This window comes from Pezoporus wallicus, unplaced genomic scaffold (assembly GCF_028554395.1).
Source record: "Pezoporus wallicus isolate ANWC-B61680 ecotype Strahan unplaced genomic scaffold, APGP_CSIRO_Pwel_v1 contig_5261, whole genome shotgun sequence".
Lineage (NCBI taxonomy): Eukaryota > Metazoa > Chordata > Aves > Psittaciformes > Psittacidae > Pezoporus > Pezoporus wallicus.
In genome coordinates, this window is record NW_026642423.1 from 6,473,981 (window position 1) to 6,495,798 (window position 21,818).

General features: G+C 41.4%; 1 protein-coding gene across 6 annotated transcripts in view; it reads right to left on the bottom strand.

Moving 5' to 3' along the window:
• Positions 1 to 21,818, bottom strand: part of SEMA5B (semaphorin 5B) — a 276,452-nt gene that overhangs the window by 171,333 nt on the left and 83,301 nt on the right. For all 6 annotated transcript variants that reach the window (XR_008975021.1, XM_057430051.1, XM_057430048.1 and 3 more), the window contains one exon: positions 19,551 to 19,611. The gene's annotated coding sequence lies outside the window, so the exon portion shown is untranslated. The remainder of the gene's footprint in view (positions 1 to 19,550; positions 19,612 to 21,818) is intronic.

A 21,818-nucleotide genomic window follows, 5' to 3' on the forward strand; every position in this document is an offset into this window, starting at 1 on the left:
TGATTCAGATGCTTCTCAGTCATTCATTCAAATCTCTCCACAAGTTATAGCCACAGACAAATGTCCCGTAGCAGGCTTGGCCTTAAATAACTAAATTAAATCCACTGTTAGTTACCCTGTTATTCTGCAGCAGGGAAATTGAAGAGCTTTCCTACAGTAACTCTGGGGAGAAACAGATCTCTAGCCATTACTGAGCTAACTTTATAAGTATACAAAATTAGTATGATTTTTATAGTGCAGCAGTATCTAACTTGCAAATTTGAGATTTGCTTCTCATGAACCAAGGTTCAGTCACCTCTTGGAAGCAGGAGATATATTTTAGCAGCATAGCAAGGGATGGACTTCAGGACTGGGATCTGTGTTTCCATCATTTATAGAGGAGCCCAACAACTAATAAACCAGCCAGAAAACAAATTAACTATACTAAGAACTAAGACTGTGTATGCCTTTGGGTTTAGTCTGAATTCAGCCACTGGCAACAAGCAGCTGACAGATCTGGGACTACAAAAGCACATAGGGGAAGCCACATTGGGATGCTTCCTCCAATTTTGCCAGACACTGGCTTTTTTTGGCCATTCTCAGTTTTCCCCAGCTGTAACTGCATCAGTTGATGATGACAAACAGCAGAATGACAGGTACAAAGATACAAGTCAGGAGATGCTCAGCATTGCTTTGGACATCGCATTTATCCTCTCCGCTTTAATAGTCTTGCTCAAAAGTTACATTATTTCTCCGCTTTGCAGGGATGTTAGGAAAATCCATTTAATACTGTTGAGCAGATTAAGAAGTTGAATGAATATCGATCACTGAGCTCATTCTGACTTTAGTACTGTACACAAATACAGGCCCATCTTCAAGACACTTGATGATCAGTACTGACCAATTATATTTAATGAAAACTATTTTAGAAACACATTTGAGTCGGGTATCATTCATTCATTTCCAGATTCAATCAGCAAAGGAGCGGGGGAAAGTTTGTTTCCTTTTCTGCAGATTAAAGGTTGTGTCTGCTTTGAAAATTAATCACTTTCTGCTGTCATAAAGTGTATCAAGAAGCAAACTGATGGATTGGCATGAGGTTGACTCACAATAAACAGATACCCACATGCCTGCAATCACTTGCAAAGATTAAGGATGGAGAAGGACTTTCTAGAGGTACATGGAGATACCATCATGAGTAATGACATGGGGAAAACAATGGCAAAATCTTAATTTTAAAGTGCATTGTGGAGTGTTTATTAGAGAATGGGAGAGGGATAAACTTCTAAAGGAAGCTCTGAACATTTCATTACTTGCAACTGGATATAAATGAACTGGACAAAGTACCTGAGAACATACTGTCAGGTGTGTTCATGTTTTGGCAGGCAGATCATTTAGATGACCTAAACAGCTCCTTTTCCACCTGATATTCCATGAAGGCCCACGGAATTGTTACTAGCCCTTGGTCCAGCAAGACCCCCCTTACTTCTCCTGGGCTGTTCTGGGACAGAAAAGGGGAGGAAGGACTGCTCTGTCCTGAAGACACTGACATTTCTCACGAGCAGAACCCAGACATGCACTGTCCCCCTCCTCACCCCCCTTCCTGCCTCAGTCATCCTGCACAGAAAAGAGACTACAGTCATTTATGGCCTTAAAAAACTATCTGACAAAGTGACTGCCTGGCCGTGTCCTGGCTTTAAATCAGAGAGACGCAGGACATTCACTACATCCCTATGTATCCCTTGTCCGCAGGCCTTCTTTTTGCCCTTCCCGAGTCCCTGCTGTCCCAGGGATGCCCTTGTTGTGGGCAGCATGATAACAAAGTACAGATAATGACTCCAATTAGGAGGTGTGAATGTCATTCCACTCCCTCTGCTCCCTTCCAGGTCACTATGAATGTGTTTGAAAACTACTGGCACAGCAATTTAACGATAATTCAGATTTAATTTGCACTCTGTCATCTCTGTTTTTTCTATAGGCTTTAATAGTTTAATTTAACAGTCTTAAGCACTGTCTATATTACCAAGACATAATGTGTATTTCAGATTTGAGCAGCTGCATGCCACAAAATAATGTTTCACATTTATATTGTGTCTTTCATGCCAAAGATGTTTAAAACCGCCTTGATTACTATATCTACACAAGAATTAACTCATCCATCACTGAAATGCAGTCACTTCTAGGTTGGAAACATCACCAGTCTTTAATAGTATAGGCAAAATAGAGCAGAACATTCCACTGAAATGAGGAGGCAAGTTGAGCAGGTAAAATTAAGTTATCCAAAACTGCAGTTGGGCAGGGCTGTCTGCTATGCTCACCCTCATTACAGGAAGTTCTTTATGACTCTCAGATATCTAATCAAATTGCAGTACCCGTGGAAACTGATTCCTTTATACCAGCATCAGTTTATTATCGGTTGAGTGAAGGAAGGCTCTGCCATCTGCTGCACAGCTCAGCAGCACAGCTCTACCCCCTCCTCTGCCACCTTCCCTCCAGGTCAGTAAATCCCAATCTGATGACAGTCAGAATGAACCCTCGAAAAGATAAAGAGTGAAATGATTGTCAAAGTTTCTCACTCCAGCAGTGCCTAAGCCAGATCCTTCAAGCCAGTGAGAAGACACCCACTGATGTCAATATGCTCTGAATTGAGCCCTAATGAAGCACAGCTCAGCTCTGCCCACCAGCCCCTATGCCTGCTAGCATCACCACCTGCCTGTTCTTCTGAAGAGAGCAACTTTCATGTCTCAGTGAGCTCTCTGCTTAATCTTTCAGTGATTGGCATAGGAAGGATCTCTTACACATGTAGATGGAAACCATCTGGTGAAGAATTTGGCTCAGGAAGCAGAGTCCCACCTGCGTTAGCTGTCCCACGACCCCTGCTCCAATCAGCAGGAACCCATGGTGTTACAACCTCTTCCCAAAATGTCATGCTCTCCAGGCCCTGGCAGCCATGGAAGGTGGAGCTTTCCCATGTAGTTTCCCAGCTAAAGCTATTTCTCACTGCACATTTTTGTGGTAGTGGTCCAGGGACCAAGTAAAGTAGCAGGGAAGTGGGTGGAGAACATATGTGTCTAACTTAATAAAGATTCTCACTATTTGCAGGCACATTATCATCCATGTTCACCACTTATCAAAAGCCTTTCATTTATAAAGTCTTTAAAGCCTAGTTTAGCAACCTGCAATCACAGTGGTGGACTTGACAGTGTTAGGTTAATGGTTGGACTTGATCTTAAAGTTCTTTTCCAAACTAACCCATTCCATGATTCTATGATCACTTGAATCATAGAATTACTTGCTTATTATTATATTGTGTAAACGAAGCACTGTGGCATTTAATGTAAAATATGTTTTCCTCTCCCTGTTTTATCATTGTTTTTAAAGCCATTATGATCAGGCATTTTTCTCAACCTATCCTAAAATACACACCACAATATCTATGGCCCAAAGTAACACTATTCCTGGGATTTGAGTATAGCAGTGAAAGAACAAAGATAATAAAGCAGCCTTTCCGTGTACTTGCTGCCTCCAAGGTTTCTAACAGGGCTGTTCAGACCATTCTCTCTCCCCAGGTTGAGTTTCAAGGTCCCTTTATATCCAGGAGACATAAAAAGGAATTTGTTCATTATTAATACACTGTCTCCAAGAGGCTTTTCTTTGTAATCAAAGTATAAATTCTGCGGTGGAATTGATATACGTGCAAACACTGCACCATCAATGTTTGCATTATGGGTGAAGGCATGGTAACAAACAATAAGATTTGTGGCTGGGGGACTGGTTAGGAGTTGTGGCCGTTTCAGGCAAAAGAAAAACATTTGCCATTTAAAGGAGGACTTCCTGGGGACTGTATTTTACTGAGCTGCCAGAATGCCAGTAGGAGCAGCTACCTGCCCGTTTAGATGGCACAGAAATGTATATTAATCTAAAGTCTGGTACATGCTCCCCTGGCATTTATCAGGACATCCTGCCACCAAATTACACCTCCAGTGGGACTTGTGGCAGTGGGTCTCATGTTCATCACTAGGGCCAGTATTTCACAGACACAAAATGAGAACATTAAAACACCTGGAGTTAAACCAGAAGGAAAAATAAAACAGGAGAATTAAACAATGGAAACCGGTCCAAAGTGCAAAGCAGAGAGATGAGGTTCAAAATCTGGAGCAATTCTAATCAGGGTTTTGGTTCTGGCTCATCTGTAATTAAAATGAAGTACAAATCTGCCTGAGACAGTCAACAATCTCAGCTGTTTCTGAGATCTGGCTTTCATTAATTTCATTAACATCTTAAATGCATTCTTATTGCTTGTTCATATGCTGAAGAGCAAGCGAAATAACAACACACCATGAACCAGTTTATCTTTGTCTTCGCAGAGGAACAGATGTGGTATCAGTCTCAGGGGCATGCAGGCCTTTTGCATGGAAAATGGCAACGAAGGGAGTTGTGCAAGTGTGGAAATCTTTGACACAAAAAAATATATAAATTGAAACTAGCATTTCATCAGTGCCTCATGCACTTTGGGGAGCTTCACCAGCATTATTAGTATTAACCAGTGTGACAATTTCCAGTTTAATTTGCCAGTCTTGTTTCAGAGAAACAGTCAAAAAGTCAGAACTGAGATGGAGCTCTCCCAAGTACCTGTGATCTGGTAGGCCAGACCTGAGGATCCTGCAGGAGGCTCGTGGAGGGACAAATGCCACAGACCATGTTCCTGGTCAGTGCTATGCATTAAACATGCTCTTGTTAGGTGTGTGACCCAGGGTATAATGGCATTTCTGCCCTTTCCTTTAATTCAGATATTTAAGAGCAGGGTGAAAATAGGAACTAGGAGGCTGGTTCCTCATCTCTCTGAAACAAAGTCATAGCAGTCAATAAGATGAATTTCCCGTGTGCTCCCCACTGCTCTGCAGGTGGTATGTCCTCAGCCCAGGTGCTGGAATAGGTAGCATGTGTTCACAGCCCCAACAACCTTCAATGGCAAAGTGCTCCCATCCACAAACTTCACCATGGCAGCGGGACAGGCAGCAGTAAGAGAAAACTTGCACTCACCAAAGCCAGATCCATGCTCCAGTGCACACACCACTGTCAGGGAGGGGGAACAAAGCCACTTGCAACCTGTTTTCTATGCAACCTGCATAGAAACTCTAGACAAACTTCTAATCAACTTTCATTTGATCTAAATTCTTTTGTCAGACTGCATATCTCTTATGGAGTGAGGCAAGTTACCAGCGGAGCTACTAGAGGGTGCTACAACACATATGGGCCTTGGTCTCTGACCGCCTGGCATTCAGAAATTCCTGGCGTAAATTAAGTGTTCAGCTCTGTGATGATGCCGATTTGCTCCACTTGGCATAAACAGATACTCTGATGCAAGAGAGACAATAGTTTCTGGGACCTGTCATTCTAGGGTTTTCAAATCCACTGGCATGTTTAATAGCAAAAAAGATGAAAGACAAAAATAGCCTTATACATACAAAGACCTCCATATCACAAATGAAAATTCAGTTTAATTAAGCCAACTCACATACATTATATTCCGCCCATAAAACTTAATATCACCAAAAAATTCCCATCAAATGCAAATTTTCCTCAGTGATTTATTTGTGCAATTGTGAGACAGGGCGAAAGCACACAAAGCAGTGGGAGCTGCAGGCTGAAGTAAACAGTGTTGTCAGAATATGCAAAACAAGGGAAGAACACAAAAAGGAGAGAGAGAAGGAAGGGACAAACATTCTCTGGCTGGAAAGTTATTGAGTGTTTAGAGCCAAAGAGCAGTGGAAAGCTTGCAGAGGAATTTCTACACGTAACCTACAGACTCTACCCTATTTCCATTCCAAGCATCTCTCCCATTTAGCTAACAGATGAAAAATCTTTTGGGGGGTAGATGTAGGGTTAGGTTTATGGTTTTAAAGGTCATTGCCTAAAATCAGCACTGCAATGAGCAGAAAGAAGCTTTGCAGTTGGTCAGCTTCAGCATATCCCACACTTTGAGGAGTGCTGGCAGTGAGGTAATCCCCTAGGAATGTGTGTGCGGTTGGATGGCTGTGAAAAGAGAGCGGTCAGCTACCAAAGCTCTGTGCTGAATATTCACGTCACACACACACAATCATTTTTCTTGTTAAGTATTGAGAAGAATGGGAACATTATAAATGCAGTATCTTTTCTGGTTACAAGTTTAGCTGGTTTAAAATGATCTGTTCCTTCCCTGCTACTCCATTCCACCAGCTGTGCTTCATCTCCATCCCCAAACCAAAAGTGCGCACACAATGAACTTTATAAGACAGATACAAAAAATCAGGGAGAAAATTAAACACAACTGAACAGAAGCTAAAGAGTAAGAAGTTTAAAAGATGAAAATACAACAAACTGGCATAAGCATTTTAAGGTCAATTGTCTATAGAAAAATTACACCTTGTTGAACTCGTAACCCCATGCCGCAACCTTGGGTTATTATCCACATATAGATCCAGATCCATGTCATATTACTCAAAGCAACTGTTTTAATCTCTGTGTGTTGAAGAGTCATTACAGCTGCAGCAGATGCTCTGCCAGTGCCAGGTAATGTTGGTAGTGCTGGCTGTTAAAAATACCTTTATTTGCCAGAGGCATTTAGCAATTTGTTGCAGTGAGGACAGAAAAAGAGTGAGGATCAGGCATTGCGGATCAGGCATCCCAGCCCAAAATCAAGCACATCGATCCAAACTCATGCACATCATGGAAAGTTTCTCACTCATTTTCGTGAGTTTCGGATCAAGTCCTAAGCAAGAAAAATGCAATATAATACTTCCAGTCATTTTTCTGATTATTTGCTAATAAGAGTAGACAGACATTTTTTTCCTTGTTTTTTTTCTTTTTTTCTTTCCTGTTTCAAATGCCCCTACATTGCATTTATCTTGTCTACATCCATATATACTTGCTCATCCCATGCTTAGCTCAGTGGGCCCATGCTCATGCAGTTTGCGTGCATTGAAACAAAGGCACTGCACAGAAATAATTTTCAAATGAATGATATCTACAAAAGAAGAGAGAATTAGACCAGTGACATCCCACATTTGAAAAGAGGTGTTTTTTTGATATTTTCTCAAAAAATTGCACATACTTATACCCACAAGACTACATTAAGTTTCTAGGTCACTAGACTCCTGATTATGAGATGATTACCTTGAATGGCACGTTTAAATACCAGCCTCTGCTCTCTTGCAGGAAACAACCAGCTCAAACTTGCAATTCTTGACCCACTCTAGTACTTTAAACTTATTGTTTAACAAAAAAAAAGAAAGAAGGATGGCAACAAGCTGCCAATCCACTTCAAAACTTCTACTATATTTGTGGGTAAGCAAAGTCCAAAAAGCTTTAATGCATGTGCTCAGAGAGCTTAAAACTCATTGGAAACAATCCTCCCAGAACTAAGCAGCAAAAGACTCAAACAGGTGCTCTCTATCACGGAAAGAACACAAATTTAGTGCAAATTTACTACAAATTTAGCCTTTAGATTCTAAACATACATATAGAAATGTCCTTACAGCAGTAACTAAGTCCAGAACACTGTTTTTTGACAATCTATATAGCACTGGGAAACATCCTGGACAGTGTCTGGTGCTGTTTACTTCCAGTTGAGGACTGCCCCACAGTGTACCACCTCTCCCTCCGAAGATACTATCTCTACACATATATTAACTGACCAAGCCTGAAAATCATACTGTGTTCCATTAACTCCAAGCCCTCCACTTTACCAGTGGGAAAAGTGAGATACAATGCTGCCAAGAGACTTCTTAGGGTCCTTCCACAAATCTGTAACTATAAGGTACAATGCCCTTGTCTGTTGGGGAATTTCATTCCTATACAAGACTATATCTGAATGCTGTCTCCAAGTACTTCAGAACAGGATGTGAACAGCCCACTTCACACAGGGATGACAACTTCTTCGCACCATGTTGTCCTGGGTTCAGCAGTAGCAGTCATGTTTTTTCCTTTGTGGTAGCTGGTGCAGTGCTGTGTTTTGACTTCCAGCCTGAGAACAGTGTTGGTGAAGCCGATGTTTTCAGTTGTTGCTAAGTGATGTTTACCCTGACCAAGGACTTTGTGAGGCTCATGCTCTGCCAGGGGGGAGGAGAAGCTGTGAGGAAGCAGGGACGGGGCGCCTGACCCAGGCTAGCCGGGGAGGTATTCCATACCACAGCACGTCATGGCCGGGGTGGGGGGTAACTGGGAGTTACCCGGAAGGACAGGGGCTTCCGGATGGGACTTGTTTTCTTGGCCGGTGGTATCGTATTCTCTTCCCTTGTTATTTTCCCTTATCATTGTTGTAGTTGATAGTAGCGGTGGTGATTTGTGTTGTACATTGGTTGCTGGACTGTTCTTGTCTCAACCCGTAGGAGTTGCACTCTCTCGATCCTCCTCCCCGTTCCTCCGGGAGCGGGGAAGGGGAGAGCCCCGGGGGGGGGGGGGACACGGACCTCGATTGTTGTCAGCTCGGCACCACTCACTGGGAGTGAGTGAACAAGTTACCTGACTGGGTTTAAACCACGACACATGTTAATGAAGGTCCTTAGCTCACGCAGACTCTCTCATTTCTATTGTTACCAACATGACTACAGCAAAGTCTGCTCATGCTTCAACTTCCTAAATAGCTACACTCACTGGAATTTCTGCAGATGATCCATCTCCTACAAAAGGTATCCAGGAAGCCAATTTAAAAAATGTTCATATGAAACTATGCTCATCATTTCAAAACTGCCCCAGTTACACATGTTTGGTAGGAGACAATCAGAGGCTATGGTTAAAAAAATTATACTACTGAAAAGTTATTTTCCTTTTAACTGTCTTATAAAGTTCATTAATACCTTCTGCTCTTGGTGAAATGATCCCCCGTTAACATTTCAATTTATTATTGCTGTTCCATTAATGAGACCACAAAAAATGGAAATGAGGCCTATAAATATGCTAAGAGTTAAAGTCAGGAATCGTAACAGTGTGTGCACTTTATGAGTAATGTTTCGGTACTGCTAACATTTAAAGTAGCACGGAAGGATGGCTCTGCAGCATAAGTATCTGGCTTAACAAACAAAACACCCAAAGTCCAAACAAAAAAAAAGGCCACAATTCCTGAAACTATAGGTTAAAGTATCAGCGGAGGCAACTCAGTCTTAACCCCTGCTGCAGCAGACAGGTAAATTCCGTGCAGTTCACCCTTAAAATGCTTTTGGGGAAGGACTTTCTCAGTGAAGGTCACTGAGACTGTTAAATTTCACAAAGCAAATTCTGCAGGAGGAAGGATTTGCCTTCGTTTCCTTTGTTAAAAAAAAACCTCTTTCCATGCTCACATCTATTTACTGCCACCACACCAAGCACTGGGGGGAATTGATTCTCTGATAGCATCTCTGGTCCTCCAAGAAAAAGGGCAGGCTATAAATAGGGAACCCCAGTCTTGGGAACCACATTAGGTTTCATTTGAAAAACATGTTTATTGCCAGGTAGCCTTTCAGATCCATCAGGCTCCCACAGTTCTTCCGCTGATCTTTTCTCCAACTAACAGTGAATATCCTCCATGGGTCAAGAAACATCCCTATGCAAGTGGCATTACTGCAACTTGCATTTTCAATTATTAATATTCCACTTCTCATCTTACAAACTTTTTCAGAAAAGGAGGAAAGCAGCAGCTTGTTCCCCTGGGAACAAAACCACAGAATGCTGTACCTCGCTGAGCCATGAAAGGAACAGTATCTTCAGCAGAGGGATATCATATCATGCTAGCAACATTTTTGTTTCTGCATTTAGGCTCTTGCTGGTGATTGAAAATGATCAATCCTCCCCTGTTTTCTGTGCATAGCTGATGGTACTAGGGTGTGTGTAGCCACACTTCCACTAGCACTATCACCTTGCAAGGAACAAACCTATAATTATAAAATTGATTTTATAATCTATTTTCCAGGAAGCTCAGATTTCATGACAGGGATTGGCTTTGCGCTGGCGTCCCACGACATCAGCATAAGAGAACACTGCAGTCTGTGCTTCTTTTAAGCCTTAACAGAAGAAATTATCTAAATTAGCCAGTTTGCCATAGCAGTAAGTTTGAAAAAAAACCAGACACCTTCAGTAAGATGAAATAAAATGAAAACATAAAAAGCAAACCATTTAATGAGAGAACAGGCTACTTCAATAAGTCTAGTTATTTGATAAGCAGACTGCCACTGTCAGCCTTTTATAATCTGTGAAAGACATGATGGATCTTCTCTGTTTGCTTACAATTTCAAACCTTTCCCTTCTGATCAACATTAACATTTTGCTCCAGTGCCTCTAACAACATGACTGCTAGCAACTAGTCCAGATTCTGCCCTTCAGGAAGAGTCTAAGAACTGACAACCCAGGCATGGCTCAGTAGCACATACATATGGCACACAGACTGGGGTGGTTCAAGGCTGTGAAATGTTCTTCCTCTTCTGAGCTCACCTAAAGGGAATGAAAATGGCCCCTGCTGAGAGTGTATGCACATAAAGCGGTAACAAACATTTCATTTTATCAGCTCTGAAAGAGAATTAGTCTGTATATTCTGCACTGCCAGTTCCTACTGTAGCTGCTCAAAAGAGATGGCTTTGGAGGGTTATTAATTCCTATATTAATGGTCAGCCTCCTCCTCGTTACTGAAATATAGGCTCCCAAGCGTGTTTCAATCTTACTTCCCCACATCTCTTTCAATTCTTCTATTATAAGCAGATAAAAGTCATTATTTGGCTGAAAAGGACCTCAATCCGGCACAGGCTCACAATACTTCATCTACCTTTATGATTCAGCTACACAATTTTCCTTCTGTGTAAAAAAAACTTGTTCAAAAAAAAAGAAAAAAGAGAAGAATTAAAAATGTACAGCAGGTTCCAGGGAAACCACTGAAACGGCTACTGCCTGGGTGCATTGTTTGTGCTAAACCAGTTAGCAGTCACTGCAGGGAAAGATTCAGATGTGATTTTTAAACTAGGCTAGTGAAAAATATTTCACCCTCCATCAATTCTCCGCTACATTTCAAGAGGGCAATGCTGCCAGATGTCATGAATCTTAAAAGCACTTTCTGGAAAACGTAAGGCATCATACGAAGTCATGGTACCTTATATACTGTGCAGCCGCCTTCATCACTTTGATGAGGTTTAACTACTAACTTTAGGGTACTACAAGAACAACCCCTTAAAATTCCAGGGAAATTTGACTGCTTGAACTGGAGCAAAGCAGAAGTTAGTTACTGAAGATCAGCTCTTCAGTACTGAAGTTATGTATGTATAATTATATACATATATATATAATGTAATGCATATATATATAATAAATGCATATAACATGCTGGTTAAGGATCTAACGTATACTATCTACAGCTTGAAGATTATAAATAGGGCTATTTTTATATGTTTTACCAAATATAAAACATGCAATTGAAACATAGGCAGAGATTCATCTCACCCAACTTTATTCACCTGAATGCTGGGCTAGGCTAGGCAGCGAGGTGCTTGGTAAATCAGCAGGAGACCAACACTCCCAAAGGTCTGCTCTTGTTGCCTATGGGAATGCCTGTCTGATGAGTCACCCTCTGGATATGCTCATCTCCTTCCTCCACTACACAAACTGGATTATGATAGATGTCCCAATCAGTTGTAACAAAATGTTCTGATAGCTACGCAAAATCCTGATCCTCCTCCTTTTCTCCCCCGCTGTTTTATGCCAATATGAATCCACTGACTTTTGCAAGGTTATTCAAACTCACATCCATCTAGTTATAATACCCACTCCAACGTCATGTTTGGCTGGAGTGAAAGCTGTTGAGGGCACTGAATTAAATTGTCCTAACTACTTCAGAAAGGTGCCCCAAAAGCAAGAGACTCAGAGATCGTCCTTTACATGAGGCCTTTCATCCTTTTCATTCAGGCTTTGCCTCAACAACAAACTCTTACAAGTTGGGCCTGACACAAGACAACTCTACCACAAAACATCTGAAAAATACAAATTACTGTAGCAGCCCCTCACCTCAGGATGAACTGCCCTGGATGTGGAGCAAAAGTAGATATTGCTCCCACTTTACTGCATCACTTCCAGTGAATTTTGCTGAAGTTTTTGAGAGCTAATAAGCTGTCTGCTTCTCTTTCAGTCTTCAAAAGTGTCAAGGCTGTATACAGAGACATATGGAAACAGTATCTGATCCAAAGCTAGAAACAAAAGAGCTTATTTCCCCTTATCTGTTGAAGAATCCAGTAAGCCTCTTAGGCAGGTAGTTGAAACCACAGTAAGGACAGTAAAACCTTTCCCAGAATTGAAGGATCAGGAAGAAAGTAAGAAACAAGAGGAAAATGAGTATGCTTGAGGAGAGCCTTAATCAAAAAAGATGCATGGTGTAGGTCTCTTAGCAGACACTCCAGCACTCAGTAGTAGGACTATTGCTGTTCTTGACTCAACTGGGGCTGTGTCCGCACCTATGGGCACGTCTCTTCCCCACTTGCATAATGGTGATAAATCCTTATGAATAAAACTTAGTAAATGTGAGCTAAGCCTTACTAGTAATAGGAGGCCACATTCTCCATGTCTTCAGGCAGGCAATACCCCAGGGAAATCAGTGTGGGATTTCCCAGCCAAAAGGTTAGAGGACAGAGCAGAAAGGTGTGGGACAAAGCCTGCATAAAGAAGAAATGACCTTTCATGTATCTCTGGAATGGTGCAAAGTAATTCCCAAGTTTAGTGTGGCAAAGCAAAGCTCAGACATATTGCTCCTTTACAAGCAGAGACAATTCATCAGATGACATCAAGGCAAGTTTTGCCTTTGTTTTACCCTTCATAACTAAAGAAAGCATCCCACAAAACTAATCAAAACTCTTCTTTCATTATCTCCAAAGACTCTGTTTCAACCAGGAGCCAGCCTCTGCAGCAACTATCATTTTGCCCCAATCTGGTAAATGTCTTCTTCTCCTCTCCCCCTCCTCTTTCCCACCCGGGGCATTCAGCTGCTTGCAGAAAAACTTGAAAAGAGAAAAAAAAGGAATACAAATGTTGGTTTGCATTGCCCAGAAATGAGAACTGAAAAAAAGTGAAACTGTACGCCTTGCCCCTGGTGGCTCTGGGACTTGGAACCAAACCAAGGCCAAGAAAACAGAATATTGCTCTTTGTTAACCATAAATAAATAAATAAAGGACTACTCACTCTTGCCCTTTGGGATATGTTTTCTAAGGAGGAAGAAATTCCCTGTGGAGTTTATTATGTGTAGACGGGAAGTGTGCCTCCTAGGGAAAAAGCAGTGGGGGTAGTTTTACCCTTGGTGATTTCTTTCCCCCCTTTCTGCCAGTACATTATTCATTTTGCTAGTCTCCTTCCCCTCCCTTTTGCAATAAGTGAAGCCACACAAAGGAACATGCAGGTAATTCAGCCACCTAAAACTACACAGCATCTCTTTTCCTATATAAATGAACAGTGTGTGGCCTGGTTTCATTTGCAACTGTAAATGAAACAGGCCTACAACTGTGTCATAATCCTCCTTAATTGAATTTCTGTGACAAAACCCAGACAAAATTATTACCCTCAAGTTAACAGTTTGCATGAAGTAGCCAAGGGTTCCTGGGAATCTTTAAAACAAATGCAGGACAAAACTTGAGACCTCAAAGCGGTTATTTGGTGTTGGTACCATTTGTTTGAATGGGGGAAGGTTTCCCTGGAGGAACAAGGCCATTATAATATGAGGGACAGCCTAGGAATTCAACAAAGACCAAGAAAAAGTGAGAATTAAATAAGCAGCAGAAGCACTTGGATATAAATGAGCACACGCTGCTCACACCACAGCTACTGGAAGGAGGTGGTGTTGTTGGGCTCTCCTGCCTTTTTGAAAGGGCAGCATCATTCACAACTTGGTGTGGCAAATTAAGAGAGTTTCACAAATCCAGGACTTGAAGCAACTGTTTGGCTTATGGTGAAGTTCACACCCCACTGCAAGGGGTATCTCCTTTAATGCCCTCCATTTAGTAATTTCCTTCAACTAGATCACCAGTTATATGGTAAATACACAGAGCATTAGTCATGATGTCAGGCTGCTGGTAAAATATCTAAACTTACTTTTAAAATGTGAGAACCACTACTAAATGGATGCAAAAAAGGCACTGCCCTGTGAGTCACTCCCACTGCTTTAAGAAGAAGAGAATTAAAGCCTTTCCTATTACCAAAACTTAGTGTTTGTTATTCTTTCGGATGATACAGATGTCTTCTTGAATGATTGGACAAAGCTGGTGTGAAGAGAGCTGTGTGCAACAGCTAATTTTGCGTGTCATATGCTATGTACTTGGACAGACACCCTATTTTATTCCAGAGCACCATGTTTTAGTCATCTCTGTATCAGCTAATAACTACAGCAAACTAGCAAAGTTATTAGGGATCAAACCAGACTCTTTATGATTCAGTTTACATAGAGCTGATCAGAGAAGGGAAAACCAAATCATCCCAAGGCGATGTCTGCCTGAGTTACCACCCCACACGCTCACAGAAATTAATAACTTGTGCAATTTAAGCAGGAGGCAAGGCTATAAGGAAATGGGGAAAGCTGAGGTAATGGAAAGAGAAATCCTGTAGTTCCTCAGCAGCTGCCCATGTCCTGCGTGTCACCCAGCCCTCTCCCAGGCAGAGTTGTTGGAAATTTAGGGGTAGAGGAGGCTGATGGGTCCTTGTATTAAAATTCACTCAGATTTCATTATTGAGAATGGAAGTAAAGTATCACTAGAATTGATTAAATGAGCAATACAGTTCAGAGACAGGCAGGCAGAGACCAGTCCTCAGTTCCACAGACCTTTGTGCCTTTGTGTCTCTGTGAGATCATGTGTCCCTCTTCCCACACTCATTTGCAAGGTAGAGCTGGCAAAATGGGAGACCTCAGAAGAGTTTCCAGGAAATGTTGCCTCTCCCAGGAAGGCAGTGGGGTAACAACCAAGTGCTTCTGCCTTCCCCAGTGTCTCTGCTGAACCAAATGTTTCAGCAGTTGCATTAACACCTGGTTTTGAGAGAATGCTCATTACCCCTGGAGTCCTGTGCCACTTTAAGTAACCTTTTAAAAACAACTTTTTATAGCTTGTGTGCTCTGCTTTTCCTCAGGCCACAAGTTAAACACACTCAACAACACCGGGGCAGAGTGAAACAGAAATAAATACATGTATACGCACATGCCTACCAACCCCCTACATACACACAAAGGATCAGGACCAGAGATCAATGTCTTCAGGAAAAGGCATGAGGGGACAAATTCAGTCCCCTGAAAAGGTATGAGGGGACAAATTCAGTGCTTTGTCACTGGTGGCAAAGGAAAGAAAAAGGAACATTTAAAAGGGTGATGAAATGTTTCAAGAAAAAGCAATATATTTTTATGTACTTGTAAAATCCATTGGGAATGACTTTTCTGGTTAATTGGTTTCAACTTATTAAACTAAAACCCTATTTGTAAAATCCAGACATATTCAACCGTAAGTCCAATTTCTTCACCGAAAGCCAATACGCCATTTCAAAGGAAAAAAATAAGCAGTATAAACCCGTTTCCATTAGTCTAAAAGCACAGCACTTGGTATGGGGAAGAGAAATGGAATAGAGTGCTTGACTTTTTGAAAATGCACTTTGGAAAAATCATGTTACTCATGCTCATTTACCTCCAAACTGCAGCTCCCTTCTTCCCTGGTCCTGTGAAAATGGATGAGTATTTTGGCCCAATTATGCAGTGATTTAGAAATCAGCCTTCTGCTATCTTTCCCTGCACTTGTCATGTTGAACTTCTTCCCCCTTATTAGACCACTCTTCTTCTCATTAAATAGTCTCTCTGTCTCACTTGCCAAAGAACTGCCAATGGGCCCCTGATTTTACAGAAGAATAGACACAGCTTTAGCAATGGGAAAGCGCCCCTAATGTACCATGGACACAGCACAGTGAAGCATGGTAATTTGCCTGTGTTAATGATGCTACTTCACAATGATCAGGAAAACAAAAATCTTTAATAGCTAAATGACACCCAGTCCTTCCGCAGCCTGTTGAATTCAAAAGCAGTAGAGGCAAAACTCAAGGAGATGTCCTTTAAGAGACCAGCTAAAAGTAGCTGCACGGTTGTTTGGTTTTTTTTTCCTAAATTCCTAATCTGTATGGAATCATTAAAATGGGTGACTTAGTGCTGGGAGCAGGACATAAAAAAAAACAATACAAGTGTTTCAAAATGTTTTTGCAGCTTAAAATCAAGGGGTAAAGGTGGGGAGGGGGGATAAATTAACATATATGTAAATGCTTTGTGACATACTATACCCATGCATGATTCTCCAACCCCCAGATATTCTGCTCTGTGGGAGAGATTTTGTGCAAGATATTACTGAAAAGTGGGACTAAAGCATCATTACTTATTTTCTGCTTTTAGGTGAAAAGAGGAAGTCATTATTGCAGGAAGGACAGAGGGGCAGTCTGCATGTGCCATTGCTTATGTCAGAGGATGCTACAATTCCACAAAGCGCTGAGCTCTTGAATGCTAAATCAACCCCAAGAAATGTTTTCAACTTCAGTTCTCATCAGAAGCTTTTAATTTCTTACAGTTGGGTTCCCCAGGCTGCCTGGCTAGGCAAAACACTGATTGCTTTGGAAAGTCAAAGTCTGGTTGCCTCAAAAAGTTAATCTTCAAATACAGCACATCAAGCTACTCAGTGGGAGAAATTCTGTCCCCAGACAAGACGGGCAGAACGGCACTTCTGACACTTTCGGTGTGCACCAGAAGGAACCAGGGATCATAGGCAATCATATGGTTCATGTTTGGTAATCCTTTGGCACTGTTGAAAAGCTGGAAAACAGACCCAGACATTGGTTCACGAAAAAAAAAGATGAACAATATTTACAATATTGCTCATACAAGAAAAAGATTCTATGACATTTTCCAAGGGCAAAAGGAGTGATTTGTCAGCCAGTTGCAGTTTCATAGATTTTGTAGCCACCCGATTGGCACGCCTCAGACATTCCTTGTCCAAAACTTTCTGGTACAGCTTTGCAAAACAGAAGCAGGATTTGAATTCAAGAGGGCTGCAGGAAGGCAGAATTACTGAGAAATCAGGAACAGGCCATTTCACTGCAACACTTGTCCAGGCATTCTTCAATTCCTGATGTTCAACATTTAACAAACCCTGAGGTAAGTCTCTACCACAATTAAGTGCTAACTTAAGTGCTTAAGTAGAGTGCTTGGGGTGTTTTGGGGTGGTTTTTTTTTTTTAGCCTATTCATTGTAGAGTTCATCAGTTGATTGTCTTATGAAATTATGTGCTTACCACAGGAAAAAGTTTGTCAACCCAGGTTGAAAATAAGCACCTGAAGACTCTCTAAATACTTGTTTACTCAGTCTTGAGAAGCACTCAAGGGAAGTACTAAAATCTTCAAGACAAATGCCACACCACATATTAAAAAATCACCCAAATGTTATATTGTTAACTCTTTCTTTACTAATGTGCCTGTTTCAGTTAAAAAACATGTTCTAAAAATTCCCCAAGATGCATGTTTCAAAGGCTGGCTCAACATTTGCTTTGCAGGAAATGTAGCTACAGTGCTAGCAATGAGGTTTTGGGAGGGACATAAGAAAATCAGCATTTTGATGGCCCTTAAAGACCAAGTGATTTACTGTGATTCTAAACACTAGCATTTTCTGAATGAAAAATTTTGATACCTTTCATGTTGAGTTCTGTGGACCTTGCCAAGTTGAGACCATAATACTTATCAGCAATATATCAGCAAAGCCACGGTTGACTCTTCAGAGGCCTGATATCTGAGACCTGTCCAGGCAACTTCCCTTTGAAGTCAAGAAGCCAAAGAAAGATTCCCAGCTGTGACCCAGCACAAGTGCTTCTTGAGTGGAGCATTCACCACCTTACTCAAAGTGGCTTGGCAGTTCAAAAATGGCATGTTGCCTTCCAGAGGCTGATTGCAAAATAAACCTTCGTCCCTGGGGCAAAATTCACTTCTGCAGCAGGAATGGAAGAGATGCTCTTCCAGACATTGCACGTCTCAGATGGGCCAGGGCATAAAATCTCTCACTGCTAGATGAACAGCCATCTCCTCATCCTGCCAATCCAGGGCAGTACCAACTCCTCCTCTGGGGCAGCAGAAGCAGTGGAAGGAAACACAAAGACAAGGGACAATGCAGCCCTTTTACTGAGGCCATGGAGATCCCTGTGCTGCAAAGCCTTTAGCATTTCAGTGAGCACATCAAGAGTGGCCTGATGTCATGGCTACTCCCTCCTCTGCCCTTGTCTAAAGCAACAGCAATGTAGCAAAAGCATGTGAAAAGACAGGCTGGATGGAGTACAGTTTCATATTAGTTCCACATGGTACAGTTTCACATAGTACATAGTTCCAGAGTTTCATCTCTGGGTGTCTCTCTTGAGTGTGAACAGTACTGCTCATGTACAGGATTGCCAACACCATTTGGTGTGGTGGAGTTGTACAAGGAACTTGTAATAGCAACTTAAATAACATCTATGATAGATTCTACAAGATGAGTGCGTAGATGCAATTATTAGATTCATTAATTCTCAAACAGTGATACCTCTTTTGCTTGCTACTTGCCAGGCAGATATAGCCACCAGGGTGTGCAGCTATTAAATGTAAACCACAGCTCCTATCACCCTTTTTTGTTCTTCACCTTCCTTTTACTGTGCATTTTCCTTGAGCTCTTTCTCTTTTGATCTCCTTGAGAAAAATGGCTTCCTTTATTGATTAAATTACAAATTCCAAAGGCAGGTTATTGAGTTATATGATAACACCTGACAAAAGCCATCAACTACAACTGAAATAAAAGGAAAAATTAGCACTCTCTTTATTACAAAAGATTTGGATGTTGAGTAGCTGACTAAATTAAATGGAGATTGAGCAGATCTGAGAGAATTGATTAGGAAAAACAATGCAGAATTCAGAAAAGAGGCACCAAAATTAACAACTCACTAATTCACCTTAGAAAAATGTGGGAAAAGTTGAGGAAGAGAAGTGAGTTGCATCTTTTTCAAGCATTCACAACCAGGAACTGCACCAAAGCTTGCCTTTGTGATAAGACTTCTCAGATACCCAATTCTGACAAGTTACCAAAAGCCAACAAATACATGACCAGGTGACCATCCCTTCAGGTTTATCCATTCAGCTTCTAGTAGGCCTTTTAAACTAGTGGTATCGCAAGCAAAATAAGGCTCTTGGCCTTTGTTCTGTGCCTGGGAAGAGGACTGCATGCCAGCTTTTGGTAAATACATCACTGCATTTTATTCAGCGCTCATCTAAGCTAATGAGGTATTTTTATTTTTGTCTCCTTGTGGCATTTCCGGCAGTACTGAAAGACTTGGGCTTTCTTCCTGCAGATTGAACAACCATTATTGGAGTTCTTCAATGAAACAAGAAGCTGATAAAGCAAAGTGTCTAAAATGGCATGATCAACTTCAAAACCATGTCATCATCCAGTCACTTCCTTGCAAGCTTATTGCAAGGTAGAGTCTAGCAAAGATCACTTCTAGCAAGATTCTGAAAAGAGTATAGACATGGCTGTTAAATAAAGGTTGCAAACATGATATTATTTACTTACAGCCTCTGCATTACTGAAGTGTCATATTCGAAGTCATGCTCCAGGGAAAATCCTCAATAACCTGTGACAATATCAGAAAAAGAGTCTTCAGTAGATATTTCTAACTAAGTCTTCTATCTGATGGGAAAGAGAATTTAACATTAAATTTTGATATTATTTTGGAGACAAAATGAAAATGTGAAGATCATCTTATTTAACCACCAGGCAGTGTGAAAATTCTCCCTAATGATCATCCAAAGGTTGCTTCAAAACTTGCTGCAGCTGCAATCATCTTCTCCATATCTGCTTTCTCCAAAAATCCTAGCCTACAGATTTACTAGCAGCAAATGTTTGTAGAAACAATAAATAACACATTCAATTGAACTCAGAAATTGTGCAGCCTTGCCTGAACTTTTCACAGTCCTGAATGCTTCATCCTCATGAAAGAGACAAGGAATTGATTTTGTCCCAGTTTCCAAGTGGGAAAATTGCACCAGTGAGAAATGTAGCCTGTGAACACACATCTTATGCCTCACTGCAGTGCTCTGCTTGGGGACATTCTTGTGCCCACCACCCTGCCTCATCATTCACCCCTGCCAGAGCAAATTGTACCCTCCATTCTGTCAGCAGAACTACTCACAAGTGCAGCCAGATATGGGTTAGTAAAGACCTATTTAAACTGCTCAAGCCAATCCAGGAGCTGCAGCCAGATGAAGATGTGTGAACACAGCCTACATGATTTGCCCCAGGTCTCACAGCAAGCCTGGCAGGGCAGACAGCTAGCGTGACAGCTGCAAGCCCATATTTCCCCTTCTTTGAAACACGAAGGGCGCTGATCCCAAGCAAAACACAGAATTAACAGACATGCTAAAGAAACCCATGCCTCAAAGGTTTTTTTCATAATTTTCACCATTTTGCCTTGCCCCAAATCCACAATCTGATGAGAGAAAAAATTATTACAAATCATAACAAATTTTAGATTTTTTTTCCCCTAATGATTTATCCTTTAATTTTTTATTACAGCATCACACCAAAACCTACCCTGTGCCCCAGCACAGTGCAGACACTGGCTGTGGTAGTCCCTGCACCCTGGAGCTTACCGGCAAGATATCAAGGAGCTAGAAGTGCAGGCAGGGAAACGACAGGAACAGCAAAAATCAGAGGATGCTTCTGCACAGTGGTTTGTGAGCACAAATCCCACTCAGCCAGTAAGAAATGACTCACTGTGAAGAGGTTCTGACCCTACTACCTATTATGCTCAACAGCCGATCTCACTGAAATTATTTATCTAGTTATTTACATGGCTTCCATTAGAGCAATGGCTGAGCATTCACAAACCAGATGGTTTTTTCCTCACCACACTCCTGAGAAGGAGCCCATGCTGTTAACTCTACATCACAGACAAGGAATAGAGATACTAAAAAGACAATTTTTTTTTCCAGTCTGTCAAAACCCTATATCATGCCAAAGGGCTCCTGTGGGTTAAGGTGCTGCACTCAATGACCAGCCATCAGACTTAAACCATAGGCAGACCTCTCACCACCCTGGTAATTCTTCCTTGAACACTGGCTTCTAAATTGTGTTAATAAGGAAAATAAAAAGATAGAAAGGGGGAAAGGGAAAGGAGAAAACTAGAAAAAGGAAAATAAAAATAAAAAAGAAGAAAAGGTCATAATAAATACTGCAACATCTGAAAAAAGCAAACTGCAGCAACAGAGGAACCAGTCACTCAGTTCACTGAGAGGACTGAAGTAATTGTTTTCTAGAAGAAGCATCATTCATCACATTTCCATAACCCTGAAAATGGTCTCACAGTCCCTTCTTTCAACATTTTAAGACTCACATGCATATGAACTCTCACATTTCCTTTCTTCCCCTATCAGTGTTCTGTTGTGGAAGAAATCATGGGAAAAGGACAAAGATGTGAAAATTTCTGCAGCTGTTCTGCCAGGGCTGAATCATGAAGATGGGAAACCCAAGGACAGAGCACCCCACAAAAGGTTCAGCCTTCACTGCTGCCAGTTGACTCTTGCTCTTTAAAATGGTTAAGAGCAGAAATACATTTTTGCTGATATCCCAGGAGGCAGTTCAGAGCTCAGCATACCAGGTTGTATGAAAATAAGACACATCAAACCTCCAGGACTGGTAGTCTTTTCTGAAAAGTAAACCACTGGTCAGCACAAACTCTCGGGTTTGATCAGCAGAAGGACTTTCTGTCTGCAAACTGCCTAACTCTCTAAACATAATAGCCCCCTTCTGGACAGAGAATAGAGGATTCCTGAAACTCAC